Source organism: Herpailurus yagouaroundi, unplaced genomic scaffold (assembly GCF_014898765.1).
Source record: "Herpailurus yagouaroundi ecotype Mexico unplaced genomic scaffold, PumYag 141, whole genome shotgun sequence".
Classification (NCBI taxonomy): Eukaryota; Metazoa; Chordata; class Mammalia; order Carnivora; family Felidae; genus Herpailurus; species Herpailurus yagouaroundi.
In genome coordinates, this window is record NW_024412396.1 from 41,891,741 (window position 1) to 41,911,525 (window position 19,785).

The following is a 19,785-nucleotide window of genomic DNA, read 5'->3' on the forward strand; positions in this document are numbered from 1 at the left end:
AATATTATTAGATGTTTTATTCATGGATGTCCTGGCTGGTTATTTTCAAATCTGCTTAGATAGATTTCTTATATTTAGTACTTTCTGTAGGCACATTAAGTACATTAATGTTCTTTATCTCATAATTCTAATACAGTATTTTCAGGTCAGATTCTGTAGTTTGATTTTTCTACATATACTTCCTATGGTAGTTTTTTGTTTGTTTTGGAGACTTTTGAATGTGTGAATTCATCCCTTTGCAGGAAATGTGATTCTCCCATGCATGTGGAGGTAGTACCAACTCTGGAATTACCAAATTTTTGAGTGGTATGATTTTAGGCCATAAACCTACATAAGTGTTGGTTTGTGGTTATTAATTCTCAAAGGAGTCTTTTTTTCTCCTTTCATATCTTTCTATTCTACCTAGTTCCCAGGAGACAGGCATATATATCTGTAACCTCCCTGTTTGGGGTTTTCTTTATATTATGTTTATTTGTTTATTTTTCATAGTTTATGATTTACAGAGTCTTGAATGTGGATTTTAAATAATATGACTTCACATCCAGATTGAGCTCTAAATTCTGGGCCCTTAAAAATAGGACTCTTAATGACCAAACTGTAGGCCACACATCAGCAGATGCCACCAAGGTTCAGCAAATACTAGCCTTAGAATTCTTAACTATCTGGATTTCTGCCCCCTTTTTTCTTATAGTCTTTTATAAATTCTTTAGTTTTCAGTGAGCCCAGCCACTGAATAAATAAGTTTTTAAATAAGTTTTTAAAAACATATTTTAGTCAACTTTATTAGATATGCTATACAAGGGGGGGAGTTAACTAAATATCTTGGTCTGTCATTGTACATAAAGACAGCTCATTTGATTTTTTGTGATTAGTACTCATGGGAGTCTTCAGAAGCAAGTTACAGACTTTAGAACTCTTTCATGTGGATTTGCTGTTAACTTTACACAGAGGTGGAATTAGATACAACTCTTTTCCCTGGCCATATATAGCCAAGTTACTCTTGATTTTCCAAGGAACATTTAAAATCACAAAATATGTCTGAAAAGGTATACTGACATGGTAGTGGTGTTAGGAAACCAGTTGTTACCTATTTTATATTCATTCTTGAATTTTAAAACAGTAACATGAAATTAAAGTTAGAAATTGAAGCACTGTTAATTCAAAACTCTTTTCTGTTTTATTTTAAACTGTTAAACTAAAACAGATATTCTTCCTACCCCAAATTAGTTACATTAAGAACAGTCTGTTGTCAACAGAAGTCATTCTATTATAGTTATTCTATTATAAAGGGTATCGTTTCTATTTAAAATGCTAAGCTACAAATATTTAGCCTTTTGAGCCATCTGCTCTGCTAAATACCCATAAGTATTTTAGACTAAAATCTGAAAAATGGAAATACTTCAAAACCTTTACATTGTTGACTTTTGATTTTGTACAGCATGTCCTATTTTGAGTAGAAACAGAATGATGTAGAAAGTTTACTTGCAAAATATTCCATTATCCTCATTAAAAAAAAATAGAGTTTTAAACTCTCTTATAGAAAGGACCCTCTATATCTGGATGAAATTATTAAAAATATCTAATTCTTTAAATAAATATAAACAAAAACTCTACTCAGTATATTTATTCCAACAATAAATATATTTGATTTCTTAAATTTAGAGTTCTGTTAGGTAAATTTATGTTTAAAATCATTACCTTGATTAAGAATCTTCTGTTAGAAATGTTTAGGAAAGTTTGCTCCCCACCTTGTAATGAAATTTTAATAATTGTCTTTATAACTCCAGGAAATTAATTAATGTCTTCAATTAGCCCTTTTTATGAGTTACATGTTTTATTGAATACTTTATATTTCCTTTTTTTTTTTTAAGTTTATTTCTTATGAAAGAAAGAGAGTGCACAAAGGAGGGTCAGAAAAGGAGAGGGAGAGAGAGAATCCCATGCTGGCTCTGCACTGTCAATGCATTGCCTCACGTGGGGCTCAATCTCAGGAACCGTGAGATCATGACATGAGCTGCAATCAAAAGTCGGATGTTTAACTGAGTCACCTATGTGCCCCTATATTTCCTTTTTAAAAAAAATTTTTTTTTAATGTTTATTTTTTTTTGAGAGAGAGAGAGAGAGAGAGAGAGACAATGTGAGCAGGGGAGGGGAAGAGAGAGAGGGAGACAGAATCTGAAGCAGGCTCCAGGCTCTGAGCTGTCAGCACAGAGCCCGACATGGGGCTCGAACTCACGAGCTGTGAGATCATGCCCTGACCCGAAGTCGGATGCTTAACCGACTGAGCCACCCAGGTGCCTCTATTTCCTTTTTAAATAGCATTCTATTAAACTGTTAAACATGTGGAGAAAGCTTAGTCACCCTTACACTCCCTCCACCATCACTCATACAAAAACACTCACTCCCATTCCCAGAGGACTGGAAACAGGGAAGAATGAAGCATTACAGCTGGACAAAACAGGAGTTGAAGAAAATTGCATGAGAAATAACTATGAACTAATTTTAGAATGAATTTATAATTCAAATTCAAATATCACTTGTACAAAAAACCTTAAATATGTGAATTTTGTTTATTGTAGGCCATGACTTCAGTTGCTTCTGAGCACCTGACAGAAAGAAATGTAAATTCTCTGGTGAATATACTTTACTTTTAAATTAAAAGAAATACCACAAATTATTTCCCAATAAATATGAAAAGCCCAATGAATATGAATATGAAAGGAAATAAGGTGCCATGAATGAGAATTAGCAGAAACATTAGACAGATTTGTGCCATTTCATTGTGGTTTCTATTCCATTTGGACATGATTGAATATGCCCCTGAGTCTGTGTAATACTTACTGCAGAAATTCATTGTGCGTGTGTGTGTGTGTATGCGTATGTGTGTGTGTATGCGTATGTTTATAATGTCCCAGTCCCTGTTAGGATTCATTTCTGGAAGCAGTGGTAATAAGAACCAAGAGCCATGGCCTGAGGTTGAAGAAATATGTGGTGGAGTTCAAGCCATGCTTGTATTCTTGGTTGGAAGTTTCCTTTCAGGACTTTGAAAATGCCATGCTACTCTCTTCTGTCCTACAAAGTTTCTAATAAAAATCAGCTGAGGAAATCGTATGTGAGTTCTCTCATATGTAACAAGTTGATTTTCTTTTGCTGCTTTTAAGATTTTCTTTATATCTTTAGTTTTTTAAGTGTTTATTTTAATTCTAGTTAGTTAACATATAGTGTAGTATTAGTTTCAGGTGTAAAATATAGTGATTCAACATTTCTATACAATACCTGGTGCTCATCACAAAGGTACTCCTTAATCTCATCACCTATTTTACCCATCCCCCCACCCACCTTCCCTTTGGTAACCATCAGTTTGCTCTTTATAATTAAAAATTTATTTCTTAGTTTATCTCTCTCCCTATTTTGCCCTTTGCTCATTTGTTTTGTTTCTTATGTTTTACATATGAGTGAGATCATATGGTATTTGTCTTTCTCTGACTGACTTATTTTGCTTAGCATAATACTCTCTGGCTCCATCACATTGTTTCAAATTGCAAGATTTCATTCTTTTTGACAGCTAAGTAATATTTCATTGTATGGATATGCTACATCTTCTTTGTCCATTCATCAGTCAATGGACACTTGGGCTAGTTCCATAATTTGGCTATTATAGATCATGCTGCTATAAATATCAGGCTACATATATCCCTTTGAATCAATATTTTTGTATCCTTTGGGGAAATACCTAGTAGTGCGATTGCTAGATCATAGGGTAGTTCTATTTTTAACTTTTTGAAGAACCTTCATACTGTTACTACAGTGGCTGCACCAGTTTGCATTCCTACCAGCAATGCAAGAGGGTTCCTCTTTCTCTATATCCTTGCCAACACCTGTTGTTTCTTGTGTTATGACTTTAGCCATTCTGACAGGTATGAGGTGGTATTTCATTGTAGTTTTGATTTGCATTTCCCTGATGATGAGTGATGTCAAGCATCTTTTCATGTGTCTGTTGGCCATTGATATATCTTCTTTGGAATAATATCTATTCATGTCTTCTGACCATGTTTTAATTGGATTATTAGTTTTTTGGATGTTGAATTTTGTAAGTCCTTTATATATTTTGGATACTAACCCTTTATCTGATATGCAAATTGCAAATATCTTCTCCCATTCCATAGGTTGCCTTTTAGTTTTGTTGATTGTTTCCTCCACTGTACAGAAGCTTTGTATTTTAATGAAGTTCCAATAGTTTATTTTTGCTTTTGTTTCCCTTGCCTCAGGGGATATATCTACAAAGAAGTTGCTATAGCCGACATAACCAAAGAGGATATTGCCTGTGTTCTTTTCTAGGATTTTTATGGTTTCAAGTCTCACATTTAGGTCTTTAATCCATTTTGAATTTATATTTGTGTATGGTGTAAGAAAGTGGTCCAGTTTCATTCTTTCTTCATTTGTGTTGCTCTCCAGTTTAGCCAACACGATTTGTTGAGACTGTCTTTTTCTCATTGGATATTCCTTCCTGCTTTGTCAAAGATTATATAACCATATAGATGTGGGTTCATTTATAAGTTTTCTATGTTGTTTAATTGATCTGTGTGTCTATTTTTGTGCCAATACCATACCAGTCCCTAAGAGGCTACATTAATCATGTTTTTTTCCTAAATCAGTATTTTAGATGTAGAATTGATAAAGCAGATATTGAACTTGCAATTAACTATCACTAGCTATAGATTTAAAGAGTATTTTAGATTTGTCACATGTAATGTATTACTGATGTTTTGAATTGTAATATGCTAAAATTTAAGTGAAATGATGAGTTTGGAATTGGTGACTTTGGCTAAGAACATTCATCATGGCCTGCAACAGTTACCACCATTTCCAAGGGCCATTTTCCTTAGTATCACTTCTCCACTATACTTTATGGTATCTACTACTCAGAATGTAGCCCCCCATATTTCTGACTTAAGGAATTTCTTAATATAAGGACACTTCTATTTCATAGAACAAGATATGGATATTCTAACTTCTATTTTGTAAGGGAAAATTTGTGATAAATGTAGACAATATGATGAGTTATTGAGAGATCTCACCTCTTTTATTCTTGAAATAAGCATATGTAAAGCTCTTCCTGTTCACAGGCATATGTCTAGGTTTTGGAGTAGGAAAAAATTGTTCCTGATCTTAAAAACTTTATGTAGAAAGGTATAAAGCTATGATAATAAAATGGATCAAATAAAATAAATGCCAAAATATAAACAATACAAGATATTATACATCCACATTTAACTGACGTCCCCTTAATCAATTCACTAGCTTAACCTGTCTTCTCAATTGCTTACGTAAAACACACTGACAGATGTTCAAAATACAGTAGACCCTTGAACAACATGGGAGTTAGGAGCACTGACCCATTCGATTGAAAATCTGCATGCAACTTTTGACTCATCCTACATTTACTAATAGACTACTATTAACCAGAAGCCTTAATGATAACATAGTTGATTAACATGTATTTTCTATGTTATATGTATTATATGCTATATTCTTACAACAAAGTAAGCTACAGAAATGAAAATCTTGGGGCGCCTGGGTGGCGCAGTCGGTTAAGCGTCCGACTTCAGCCAGGTCACGATCTCGCGGTCCGTGAGTTCGAGCCCCGCGTCGGGCTCTGGGCTGATGGCTTGGAGCCTGGAGCCTGTTTCCAATTCTGTGTCTCCCTCTCTCTCTGCCCCTCCCCCGTTCATGCTCTGTCTCTCTCTGTCCCAAAAATAAATAAACGTTGAAAAAAAAAAAAAAGAAATGAAAATCTTACTAAGAAAATCATAAGGAAGGAAGCCAGAGCTGCTATGTGGGACTCTAGCTATCACCAGCCAATACCATATGCACATCCTGGGAAGTCTGGCACTATGCTCATTCCATGCATGAGTTGTCAGCCAAGGACATCAAGGGGAGCATAATTAAACTGAACAAGCACTGGGACTTCACGTGTGTATCATCACCTTTGTGGCCTCACAATGAGTCAAAACAGATATAAATTATACTCAGCTGGTTGCCCTGCACACCCTATATTCTAAGTGATGTTTATAGATCTTGGTCTTCTCTTGCAAGTAGTTCAGGAGGCAAAAACCAGGGGGTACTGTAGAGACCATCAATTTGCTGCTGGGTATAACATCACACTTCATATGTACAACATGTATGTGAATGGAGACAATGACCACCTGCTAGAAGTGTATGAAAGTACAGCCCAAGGGGAGAAGAATCCTAGAACATGTCACCAAGTGGAACTTCACCAAGTTCTCTTGATAAGAACAGCTGCGTTGTTAAGTGGTATGGTCTCATGGAAGAGCCTCTGGTAATAGAGAAGGACTTGCCCTCCTACCTCTTGCTCTACAAGTGTGCACCCCCCCACCAAAGCGCACCAACACCACCTGGAGTGTTCCACCTGGCAGCCATGAGGGTTTGCCTGAAAACTAGCCTGAGCTTCCTGCTGGAGGAAGGTCACTTACCCTGCCTGGTGGCTTAGTGCCCCCCTCACCCCTAGGTCTCTTGTGGGAATACACAAGACAAATAGGGAAATGCAAATTCCCAATACAAATTAGAAATTAGGAAGAGAAAATACGTTTACAATAATGTAAGTAAAAAGTTGTTATTTAAGTGGACCCACATAGTTTAAACCCATGTTGTTCAAGGATCAACTGTATACTAAACATTTGCCATTAGAGTGCTAGGCTACTCTCTAGAATAATTCCCAGCAGTTGACATTTATACTTCTAAGAATCAGTTGTATTTATCCAAAACCATTTTATGCCAGTAGATCTTTTTATTGTAATTGCCGAGTTAAATGTTAAAAATTTTTAAATAAGTGAAAAATTTATTTGTTTCTATAAACTTGGGGAAGATTATAAAGTTGAGTTACTAAATATTGTTTTTAAATTAGATATGGTTAGATTATATATGAGGTAAAATCAGAAATCTATTCTAATGATTGTTCAAAAGAACTAATAATTACTTAGTCTAGGTGTGGCTAATGAAAGAAACCTTGTGCTACCTCCAATCAGAAGGCCCATACTCAGAGCAGATCCTAGTTCCATATCAAAATATTGGTCAATAGATAATCATTTATATGTTTTAAGGTAAAATAAACCATGTAATTTATTGTTTTTATGATTCGTCACCTTAACTAATTTTATTGGTTAGTCAACTAGCACACCCATGTTGAAATAGCTTTCATAGTCAATGAAACAAATAATGAATTCTGTATTTTCTAATGACTTATGCTTCATTGTTGTATGAAGGATCATCAGAAAAGAGTTTGACTATTAAAGAAGTGTGAGACTTTTCTTTACCAGTCCTGTCATTTTTCTTTTCTTCCCCATAGTTTATGTCTACTTAGTCCATATGCCTTTCTATTCACTGAATGCTAGTACTTTTTGTGGCCAATTTGGCAATTACTTCCTATAATAATAGTAATCATTAACATATACGTATAACAAGAACATCTACTTTGTTCATTTTGTTATAGACAATTTATGGCAAGTTAAAAAATATGCCCAATATTATCTCTTAAATTTGATATCTAGTCTACATTTTATCTAACAAGATAACAAAAGCATCATGTTCAAGTAGAATACTGGAATAAAAGCCAAGAGATATGATTTCTGTGCCTCTATGCAGTGTTATCTGGGATAATCTTGGACAAGGCACTTACTTATATTTTTTATTTTAAAATGGAGAATTAAACTAAATTACTTCAGAAATATTTTTTTAATAAAGCTTAAATAAAATAACCCAAACAAATCCAATATACTTTTTATAGATTATGAGATTTTTCAGAAGGGATTTCTTGGTTGGGTTTCACTTTTTTGACACTATTGTGATACTAAAATCAGACGTAATAGCTGTTTTCTGAATCTGCAAATATAAAAAGTACTAACACAAAGGTGATGGCTATAGTTTCATTGGTCCAGAAGGAAGGAAATTAATTTGGGAGGAGTAGAGAAGATGGTTTCAGTGCTTTTTATTTCTCTTTTTTTTTTTCATTGTTTTCATTTTTTTCTTTTTTTTTTTTTTCTTTTTTTAAACAGAGGTAACAAAGGGGCATTTGGGTGGCTCAGTCGGTTAAGTATCCTAATTGACTTCCACTCAGGTCATGATCTTGTGGTTCAGGAGTTTGGACCCCGCCTTGGGCTCTGTGCTGATTGGAGCCTGGAACCTGCTTCAGATTCTGTGTCTCCCTCTCTCTGCCCCTTGCCTGCTCGTGCTCTGTCTCTCTTTCAAAAATATATAAGCATTAAAAAAAATTAACAGAGGTAACACATTGGCTTATAATAAGGTCAGTGTACACTTTTTTTGATAGGAACAAAATAAAGTTTAACATGTCTCAGTAAAATTCTAAATGTCATTGACCTTTTTATATTTTATCTATGTGGAAAATCTGATGATTAAGTCCACAATTTAATGAATTTGAGGTAGACTGAACATGTTCTAAGACTTCATCATTTTGATCCTTCTGTATTACTTCCCCATGTTACTATTACTCCTAATTGTGCAACATAGCTTTGGCTAGATTGCAGCAAGCCAGGCGAGCTGAAACAGTTGTCCTAAAAATAAAATTTTTGTGGTTGTGGCGAGTCATTTGGCTGATTTTCTAATTTGGTTGAATTTGGATCATAATTAATTATGTGTTACTTTGATATAAATGTCAGATAAACAGCAGAAGAACAGTAAATAATATTGAAAATTTTGTGGCACTCACATTTTGGTCATGAACTTCTGAAGGCTCCTAAAAGAAGCATTGTCCTATAGTAGATTTGTCTTATAACACCTATCCTTTCATTTTTTTTTTTTTTTCATACTAGAAATGCACTCTGGTTAGAGGAGAGATTAGGGCACCTTCCGCCTTTTGCAAACATGTGGGTGTTTATGAATCACAATTTGAGAACTAGAGGTCTATAGCAGTGTTTTTGCAAGTATGCTCTTGTACTGTCTGCATCAAAATCACCTAGAAAGCTTGTTTAAAATGGGTATTTCTGGCCTTCATCTAAAGCCTTTTGAATCAGAATCTCCAGGAATGAGATTCAGGAATATAGATTTTAACAAGCTCTCATGTGGCTCATATGCCCACTTAATGTAGAGTATCTTGCTTTAAGTATATTTTGTATCTTGAAATATTATCTAATGATTATAGTGTATGCATATACAGTTGACAGGTGTTTGAATTGTGTGGGTTTGTTTCTTTTTTGATTAAATTAAATTTAACTTAATATATTTTTTAAAGTTTATTTATTTTGAGAGAGAGAGAATGAGTGGGGGAGAGGGCCAGAGAGGAGGAGAGAGAGAGAGAGAGAGAGAGAGAGAGAGAGAGAGAGAGAGAATCCTAAACAGGTTCCATGCTCAGCATGCAGCCTGATGTGGGCCTTGATCCTATAACCCTAGGACCATGACCTGAGTTGAAATCAAGAGTCAGACACTCAACCGACTGAACCACCCAGGTGTCCCTGTGCAGGTTCCCTCATATTTAGCTTTTTTTCAGTGAATATTTGGAAATACTTTGGATATTTGTGACAATTTAGAAAAAGTTACAAACTGTGTAGCTTAGAAATATTGAAAATTTTAAAGAAAAAGTTGGGTGTGGGGCACCTGGGTGGTTCAGTCAGTTAAGCATCCAGCTTTAGCTCAGGTCATGATCTCATGGTCCGTGAGTTTGAGCCCTGCATCGTTATCTGTGCTGGCAGCTCAGAGCCTGGAGCCTGCTTTGGATTCTGTGTCTCCCACTCTCTCTGCCTCTTCCCCACTCACGCTCTGTCTCTCTCACTCTCAAGATGAATAAATGTTAAAAAAAAAAAAAAAAGAAAAATATGTTTCGCAAGTATGTAAAATATATAGACAATAGTTTCTTTTATAATATACTACCGTAAGTATACACAAATCTATTATTAACTTTTTATTAAAACTTATCAATACTTATACACACACTTACAGACTGTAAGTCTGTAATGGCAATATTTGTAGTTGGCAAAAAATGGCAATATTTGTAGTTGAGAGAAATATAGACAAACATAAAGTTGCAGTATTAAATCATAATTGCACATAACCACTACATACTGTAGTACTGTAATAGTTTCTTCACCACCTCATTGCTATGGCGGTGACCTCAAGTATTGTGAGTTTCCGCTTAAAGTACCATGTGATGCTAACCATCTAGAGAGCTTATCCAATGAAAGGCTTATCACACTAAAAAGTGGTCTCTTGGGGGCGCCTGGGTGGCTCAGTCGGTTGGACGTCCGACTTCAGCTCAGGTCACAATCTCGCGGTCCGTGAGTTCAAGCCCTGCGTCGGGCTCTGGGCTGATGGCTCAGAGCCTGGAGCCTGCTTCCGATTCTGTGTCTCCCTCTCTCTCTGCCCCTCCCCCGTTCATGCTCTGTCTCTCTCTGTCTCAAAAATAAATAAAATGTTAAAAAAAATGGTCTCTTGTAGTTCTCACATATTTTTATTTTTTATTTTTTATTTTTATATGTAGAGAGAGTGTCAGCAGGGGAGGGGGGGTGGTGGGTAGAGAGAAAGAGAGAGAGAAGCCCCAAGCAGGCTCCATGCTCAGCGTCAAGGTAATAGGATAACAGGAGAAGCAGCTTCTTCCAACCAAGAGGCATCAGACAAGTTCCCAGGTGCCATTAAGAAAATCATTTGAGAAGAAAGCATATTTGCCTGAACAGGCTTTTATTGAAGACAAAATTGTGCTATTCTGGAAAAAAAAATGTCACAAAGGACATTTGTTAGTAAGGTAGAGAAGTGAGCACCAGGATTTAAGGCAGGAAGAGATAGGCTAATTCTGTTCTGTGCAAATGCAGTTCAGTTTATGATCTGGACTGCCCTTATCTCTAAAGCTGCCAACCCCCAAGCCGTGAGGGAAAAGATAAACACCAGCTGCCAGTCTTTTGGTTGTTATCCAAGAAGGCCTAGATAACAAGAACTCTTATTCTGGATTGGTTCCATCAATGCTTTGTCACTGAAGTCAGGAAATATCTTTCTAGTAAGGGACTGCTTTTTTAAAGTGCTTTCGATATTGGACAGTGCCCCCTGGTGACCCAGAACCCCATGAATTCAGCTACAAAAGATGTTGAAGTGGTCTCTTTGCCCCCAAATATGACGTCTTTAATTTAGCCTCTATATCGGGGTCATAATGACCTTTAAATGTTATTACACAGTACTGTATGTAAAGAATTGTCAACACCATGGAAGAGAACCCTGATAGAATATCACGAAAGTCTGGAAGAATTAGACCATTGAAGATGCCATCATTGGTACATGAAAAGTTGTGGAAGCCATCAAGCCTGAAACCATAAATTCCTCCTAAGAAAACTATCCAGATGTTGTGCATAACTTCACAGGTTTTACGATAGAGCTAATCAAGGAAATAATGAAAGAGAATGTGGATATGGGGGAAAAGGCAGGTTGTGAAGGGTTTCAAAATGTAGATCTTGGAGAAACCCAAGAGCTAATAGACAACACACCAGAGAAATTAACAGAAGATGACTTGATAAGTGCTTCCAAAACAGTGTCAGATCATGAGGAACAAGACGTAGAAGAAGTGCCAGAAAATAAAATGACTTTAGACAATCTAGCAGAAGGGTTCAGATTATTCAAGACTGACTTTGACTTCTTTAATGACACGGACTTTGGTATGAGCACCGAAACTAAAGCAAATGGTGGATGAAGGATCAGTACTCTATAGAAACATTTTTTGATAAATGAAAAAGCAAAAATGTTGGACAGAAATGATAATGTATTTCCATAAAGTTACACTATTCAGTGTATCTTCCTCTCCCACCTCCTCTACTTTTTCCACCTCTGCCATCCCCAAGATAGCATGGCCAACCTCTCATCTTCCTCCCTCTCCTCAGCCTACTCAATGTGAAGACAAGGGTGAAGACATTTATGATGATCCACTTTCACTTAATGAATAATAAATAATCATCATGGTGTAGAGTCAATAAACTTATCTGTTGTGTATGCAAGTGTCTTCATGTGAAAGTCTAATAACTATACAGCAAGAATTGTATGAGATACTTTTGTGTCATTATAATCCTCATCATTGCCTAAGTAGTCATCATGTACAACACTGTGTGCAAGTCTTATATGGAAGTAGATGGCCTATCCTTATTTAGGCATTAAGTGAGTGATTTTTAATACTGTATAAAATTATGATGTGTTCTTTTACTGTTTTATGACTTTGCTTCCAAAGAATTACATTACCATATAGCATGCCTATCTCACATAATTGGAGAAACTGTACATCAGCCTAGCATAGGTAAGTGTTTTTTTAAAAAAAACTAATGTTTCCAATATCATGAATATGACTAATACTGTATGCCATAAAACTTTTATAACCATTCATAAGTGTATAGACGAGGCTGCCATAAGCAGTCATATTTGATTACACTAAGATACCACAAAGCAATCATATTGCTGCTTCTTTGTTTTCAATGCAGGAATCATTATACCTGTAAATAAATAGGAATTTCTTTTTCACATTATCTTTTCCTTTTATTAAAGTTTATTTATTTATTTTGAAAGAGCGAGAGAGAGCTCATGCACAAGCAAAGGAGAGGCAGAGAGAGAGGGAAAGAGAGAATCCCAAGCAAGCTCCTTGCTGACAGCCACATTGAGGGGCTCTAACTCAGGAACCATGTGATCATAATCTGAGCTGAAATCAAGAGTTGGTGCTTAACTGATTGAGTCACCCAGGAACCCCTTATCTTTTCATTTTTGATGTTTAGTGTGAGTAATACAACATCTACAGTGCCTTTTATCCTATCATATTGCTGTAGGTACTGATATGATTCATCTTGCAAACAGATGCAAACATGGTATTGATAAATACAGTATAGTACTGTAAATGTATTTTCTCTTACTTATGATGTTTGTAATAACGTTTTCTTTTGTCTAGGTTACTTTATTGTAAGAATACAGTATATACTACATATAACATATAAAATATGTGTTTATTGACTATGTTATCAGTGAGGCTTCTGGTCAACAGTAGGCTATTAATAGTTAAGTTTGTGGGGAGTCAGAAGTTATACATGGATATTTGACTGTGTTGGAGGTCAGGTCAGCACCCCTAATCCTGCATTGTTCAAGGGTAAGCAATAATTTATACATAAATGTACACAGAAAAACTGGAAGTGCATGCTAACAATTTTTACAGATGGGATGTTCAATCAAAAAAACTTTGGCGAACATTGATCTAGATATACACCATTCAGTATGGTAGCCGACTAGCCACATGTTGCTGTTGAGCAGTTGGAAAGTGGCTAGTCTAGACTGGGATCTAATTATAAAATACACATCAGATTTTTTTTTTAATTTTTTTTCAACGTTTATTTATTTTTGGGACAGAGAGAGACAGAGCATGAACGGAGGAGGGGCAGAGTGAGAGGGAGACACAGAATCGGAAACAGGCTCCAGGCTCTGAGCCATCAGCCCAGAGACTGACGCGGGGCTCGAACTCACAGACCGTGAGATCGTGACCTGGCTGAAGTCGGACGCTTAACCGACTGCGCCACCCAGGCGCCCCCACATCAGATTTTAACAGCTTATATGGATGTAAAATATCTCCTTAATAATTATTTAATTGACTACTTGTTGAAATGATATATTTTGTTATATGGAATCAAGTAAAATATATTAAAATTAATTTTACCCATTTCTCTTTACTTTTTTGTTTTTCCAATGTGGCTTCTAGAAAGTTTAAAATTATGGGGCGCCTGGGTGGCTCAGTTGGTTAAGCGGCTGACTTTGGCTCAGGTCATGATCTTGGGGTTCGTGGGTTCGAGCCCCACATCAGTCTCTGTATGACAGCTCATAGCCTGAACCTGCTTCGGATTCTGTCTCCCCTCTCTCTCTGCCCCTTCCCCACTCACGCTCTGTCTCCACCTCTCAAAAAATGAATAAACATTAAATTTTTTTTATTAGAAAAAGAAAGTTTAAAATTATAGTGTGGTTATTAGCATAGATTTCTATTGGACTGCACTGGTCTACAGCTTACAAACATTGACTAGGGAATTAGAGGCTCTCAATTTCTTCACAGTTCTTATTTATTCCTTTACTCATCTGAATAATGAAGATGGTAAATATTTATAATTAGTATATAGCTAAAGTCTAAACCAACAATTGTTATGTCATTGGGAGAGATTAAGAGATTAACATATATTAATGAGATTAATGGGGAGATCAGTGTCAATTTTAAGAGCCTGCTAAGAAATTCTTAGGAGCTACTGAACTTAAGTATCTCTTTTATCCTTCTGTAAGTATAACTGCAAAATCATTACCAACCAGTTGGACCTTAAATTTGGAGTTTTACCAAATATTTGTGATATTGTCAAATTAAAGTCTTAGAGGATTACTTAACACTTGAATAATCTGACTGTAATAACATCCCTGAATAATTGCTTTTAAAAAATTATAGTTCAATAGTTCTGTGGGATTTTTAAAAATAATAGTTGTCTAAATTTAATATCATGTGTCACTGTTGTGTCTGATCAGTGGGGTTTACTGATTTGTCACAAATTTAGATAAATTCATATATAAGTTAACTTTTTACTTGGATACAGGCACAACCTAAGTTTTTAAAAAGTGATTTTATTGGTTTTTTCAATTATATGTTTTATATCTTCATGCATTTTTGGTAGGGATATACTTTTAAAAGAAAAGTACTGGGTTTGTCTTAATTTCCTGCTGAATCTCAAATTGTAAAATTTCTTAGAGTAATCATGAATGAGCTTATAAAATGAGAAGTTAATTTCTGTTGTCTATTCAAGATGTAGTCCTTGGTCCAGTGTCTTTGACATCTAGGACTTCTTTTTTTTTTTTTTTTTTTAATTTTTTAAATGTTTATTTATTTTTGAGAGAGACAGAGACAGAACGTGAGTGGGTTAGGAGCAGAGAGAGAGGGAGGCACAGAATCCGAAGCAGGCTCCAGGCTCCAAGCTGTCAGCACAGAGCCCAACCTGGGGCTCGAACTCACGAGCCGTGAGATCATGACCTGAGCTGAAGTCAGTTGCTCAACCAACTGAGCCACCTAGGCGCCCCAGATCATCTAGGACTTCTTAAGTAATGCAGTATTTAAGGTCCCACACTAGATCTACTCCATCAGAATTCAAATGTTTAAGTGTAAGATGTGCTGGTGTTGGTTGTCACCTGCATGTCTAGATTTCTGCTTAGACTGCCATCTAGTGACAGGTTTACAAAATTTATGCAACTAAGAAATCTATTTTTCTGTTTTTCTTCTCGAAGTAGTAAAATATTTTATATATTAAAAAACCATAAATTTAAAAGGAAGATATTACTTTTTCCACATGTAGTCCTATACCAGTTCCCTAGAGACACTTTTAACTATTTCAGATTTTAGTCGTTTTCATATTTACCATCATAACTAAAAATGACAGTCGGATTCCTTTTTCTAAGTCTTAAAATGTAAAGAATATTTATGGGCTTCCTGCTCTAAAAGGTGAGGAATTGACTCACATCATCACATCTTTCCCTGTCCCCCCTTTTGATACTTATGTTGATTTAGTTCTTTGATGGGATTAGTTTTTTACTTCACCTAATATGCATCCATTTCTTTCAATGTAAAGTTTAAACACCCTCTCTTTACTTCACTTTCTAAATCAATATCCCATTTCTTTCTTTATTTTTCTTCTTTTGTTTCCCAGATTCTGTCAACTTTGCCATTACTTTCATATTGTGAAGATCTCTACCCTTTATATTACTTTTTTAAGAAAATTAATTATTTTTAAAATTTACATCCAAGTCAGTTAGCATATAGTGCAACAGTGATTTCAGGAGTAGATTCCTTAATGCTCCTTACCCATTTAACCCGTCTCCCCCCACTCCCCCCCCACCCCTCCAGCAACCCTCTGTTTATTCTCTATATTTAGAGTCTGTTATGTTTTGTCCCCCTCCTTGTTTTTATATTATTTTTGCTTCCCTTCCCTTATGTTCATCTGTTTTTTATCTTAAAGTCCTCATATGAGTGAAGTCATATAATATTTGTCTTTCTCTTGTCTCTTGTCTTTGGAGTTGCAAATGGCAAGATTTCATTCTTTTTGATTGCTGAGTGATACTCCAGTGTGTGTGTGTGTGTGTGTGTATACACCACATCTTCTTTATCCATTCATCCATTGATGGACATTAGGACTCTTTCCATACTTTGGCTATTGTTGATAGCACTGCTATAAACATTGGGGTGCATGTGCCCCTTGAAAACAGTACACCTGTATCCCTTGGATGAATACCTAGTAGTGCAATTGCTGGGTCATAGGGTAGTTCTATTTTTAATTTTTTGAGGAACCTCCATAGTGGTTTTGATTTGTATTTCCCTGATGATGAGTGAATTGAGCATTTTTTCGTGTCAGTTGGCCATCTGGATGTCTTCTTTGGAGAAGTGTCTATTCATGTCTTTTGCCCATTTCTTCACTGGATTCTTTGTTTTTTGGGTGTTGATTTTGATAAGTTCTTTATATATTTTGGATACTAACCCTTTATCTGATATGCCATTTGCAAATATCTTCTCCCATTACATCAGTTGCCTTTTAAGCTGCCTTTTAGTTTTGCTTACATTACTTTTTAGAGCCATATTAAATCATTCATTGCATACATTTTGGCTGATTGCTTTTGAAGTAACAGATACCTTATTAGGTGGTGTGGACACTGTGGTGAACATTTAACTACGTAATATCTGCCTTCATGGGGCTTATAATCTAGTCTTCCATGCTTTGTTAAGCATTGATTCTAAAAATTGTAATCTAATAAATTGTATGTAAATGTTTATAATTTTTACATATTCTTCATTGCAGAACCAGGTGATATAACAAGCTTAATAGATAAGGAATTGTAATACTACGTCCCCTAACCCTCTGCTACTCAAAGAAGAATGTCAAGATTAAATGCATTCTCTCTTCCTATACTCCATGACTTCAAAATAATGACTCATTTGTATTTGTTTTATATATGGATTGTGACTTTTTAATAGTTTTTTTAGAGGCTTCTAATTGCCTCCCCCCCCCCCCCATAGTGTATGCTGTTACCCTATCATTAAGTTTCTCATTTTCTCATGTATTACTCTGGTGCACATTTTCATCTTTATCTTCCCAGAGTACTCTGATTTTGTCCAGAGACCGTTTGCTCTCTAGACCTACTACACAGCTATTGCCGTTTGCTTTATTTTCATTACACTCCTGAGACAGCTATTGATTCTTGAATTCAGTTTTAGTCTTAGTGGATTATATCTTCAAGGTAGTACTTAATAAATGAATTAATGTATGTAGGAGGTAAAGTATCTGAGTTCTGGTATCATTGAAAAAAGGTTTTATTTTCCCTATTCTTAGCTGATACTGTGGTTGGTTGTGGAATTCCAGATTCGAAATCAATTGCCCTCAAAACTTTAAAGCAATTCTCCATTGTTGTCTAGTGTTGCTGGATTTCTTATTTTCCTTCTCTTAACCATTTATTTTTCTAACTCTGAGAGATCTTTTCTTGTCTGAAATTTTATGAAATTGCATGTAATAACATGTTTAGTTATGGCTCTTTTTTTTGTTCATCCTGTTTGGCACTTGATAAGTCATTTCAATTGAAAGATTTGTCTTTCTGCTTTTGGAAATTTTCCTCTTTTGTTGAATTGTTTTCACTTGCTATGTATTTCTCTTCTTTTTCTAGAACTCCTACTCAACAGATGTAGTATTATCTTTTCTATGCATTCTGTAGTTGCTGGCTTGCCTTTACTCTGTTTTCAATGTTTCCATCTCTTTAGGAGTGTTATTGGCCTATAATTCATCTTTGTCTACTTTTCTTGCCTGGTTTTTGTTTTCATATCAAGGTTTTACTGCTTATAATTAAATGAATTTGAGATTGTTTTATTTCCTTACTTCCTTGTTATTTTTGTCATTGTACACTTGTATAAGACTAAAAGCATTCATTCTGTGAAAGTTGGGCCTTATGCTTTGTTAAGATATTTAACTACTGATTCAGTTTTGAATGGTGTTAGTACTATTGAGACTCTCTCTTTCATCTTGAGTATGTTGTAAAAGGTTATTGTGGAGTACCTGGGTGGCTCAGTCAGTTAAGTGTTTGACTGTTGATCTTGGTGTTGGTCATGATCTCACAGTTTGTGAGATCAAGCCCCACATTGGGCTGTGTGCTGACAGCGCAGGGCCTGCTTGGGACTCTCTCTCTCCCTCTCTCTCTGCCCCTCCCCTGCTCACTCCTGCTCTCTCTCAAAATAAATAAATACAATTTAAAAAATAAAAGGTTACATTGTTACTGGAATGTGTCCACTTTGTTACTGTTCAAATTTATTATGCTAAAATTGTTCATACTAACCCCTTGTCTTTTGAAAGCTGGCTAGATTGGTAGTTCTGTTTCTTTTTTATTACAAATATTACTTATTTGTATCTTTTCAAAGTTTTTTTTTTTGGTATGTTGGGTATTTCATCAGAGTTTGTCTATTAGTCTTTGAAGGATCATAGTTTTTTACTTTAACTGATCTTTGTTGTATATTTTTTATTAAATTTTGCTTTTATATTTTGTCATCTCTTCTACTTTCAATTTATTCTCTTTTTTATTTATTAAATTTCACATTAGTCTTTTTAATTTTCTTCCATTCTCTTTTCTATTACACAGTTTTATAACTTTAAATTTCAGCTTACAGAATTTGATATGCAGCCTTTTCATTAGTTTTGTTTTTGTTTAGTCACAAGACTTATTAGAAGAATGTGTTTACATTTCCAAAATATGTGACTTTTGTGTTTATCATATTATTATTGACTTGTATTTAATAATACTGTGTTTTGAGAACTTAGTTTGTATCCTTCTGATTCTTTGAAATCTGTGGAGCCTGTTTTATATACCCAGCACCTAACGTTAATGGTTGGTACCTAAAGGCATTTAACATCTGTTTAATGAATTAACTAAATCCTTTAAGGATGAATCACATAATATGTCATCTTTTTCTTTTTGAAATCTTATTGTTGAAGGAGATTGGTTGCTAATCTTAGCTGTACATGTAGTACATTTTTTCTTTTTTTCATCTACTTCATATGTCATAACATATAAGGAGATATGTAGTTTAAATAATATCTAGAAAGTTGGGTTAATATGCCAGAAAATTAAAAGAGTACCTTGAGATTTCACTGGCCAGCTTTGACCCAGGGGAATAAATACAGTTTTAGTGAAAATGATATTTCTGTGTATTTCTCAGATATGCCCATTGTGTATACCATTTATTAAGCCTGCAGTTTCAATATAATACTTAGAGTGTGCTTTATATCTCACTCAAATAAAGTATTTGAGGTTGCAAATGAGTAAGTACTACAGTCACATACTTTTGCCAAAAAGCCATAGCCAAAAATGCTACTTTCTCCTTCTTTGAGGGCCAAGATATTATCCCAAGCATTTTTTAGGAAGAATACTATACACACAAATCAGTTAATCTTATATGAGTGGCCAATCTGTCCCCCATCTTGAAGAATGTTATTAATTTCTGTTCTTACATATTATTATCTCCTTTTTTCTACTTTCTTTGAATTTATTCTATTCTTTTTTATGTCTTCAATTGCACTTAAGGTCCTTAATTTTCATCATGGCTTTCATTAATTCAAACAGTGAATTAAATGGTCAGATCCAAAGTTATAAGGCAAGAAAGTCTGCCTCCCCCACAACTCCTTGCCTTATAACTGGATTTGATGAGCTCACTTGCTGTTACTAATGCAATGAGACTCCATGTATTTGCTTTCTCTCTTA

At 35.1% G+C, this 19,785-nt stretch overlaps 1 protein-coding gene and 1 pseudogene across 18 annotated transcripts in view; both read left to right on the top strand.

Moving 5' to 3' along the window:
- The window catches only part of GPHN (gephyrin), a 645,091-nt gene that overhangs the window by 198,560 nt on the left and 426,746 nt on the right, over positions 1–19,785 (top strand). The gene's annotated exons all lie outside the window — the stretch shown is intronic.
- Positions 5,791–6,913, top strand: LOC121031930 (phospholipid hydroperoxide glutathione peroxidase-like; annotated as a pseudogene).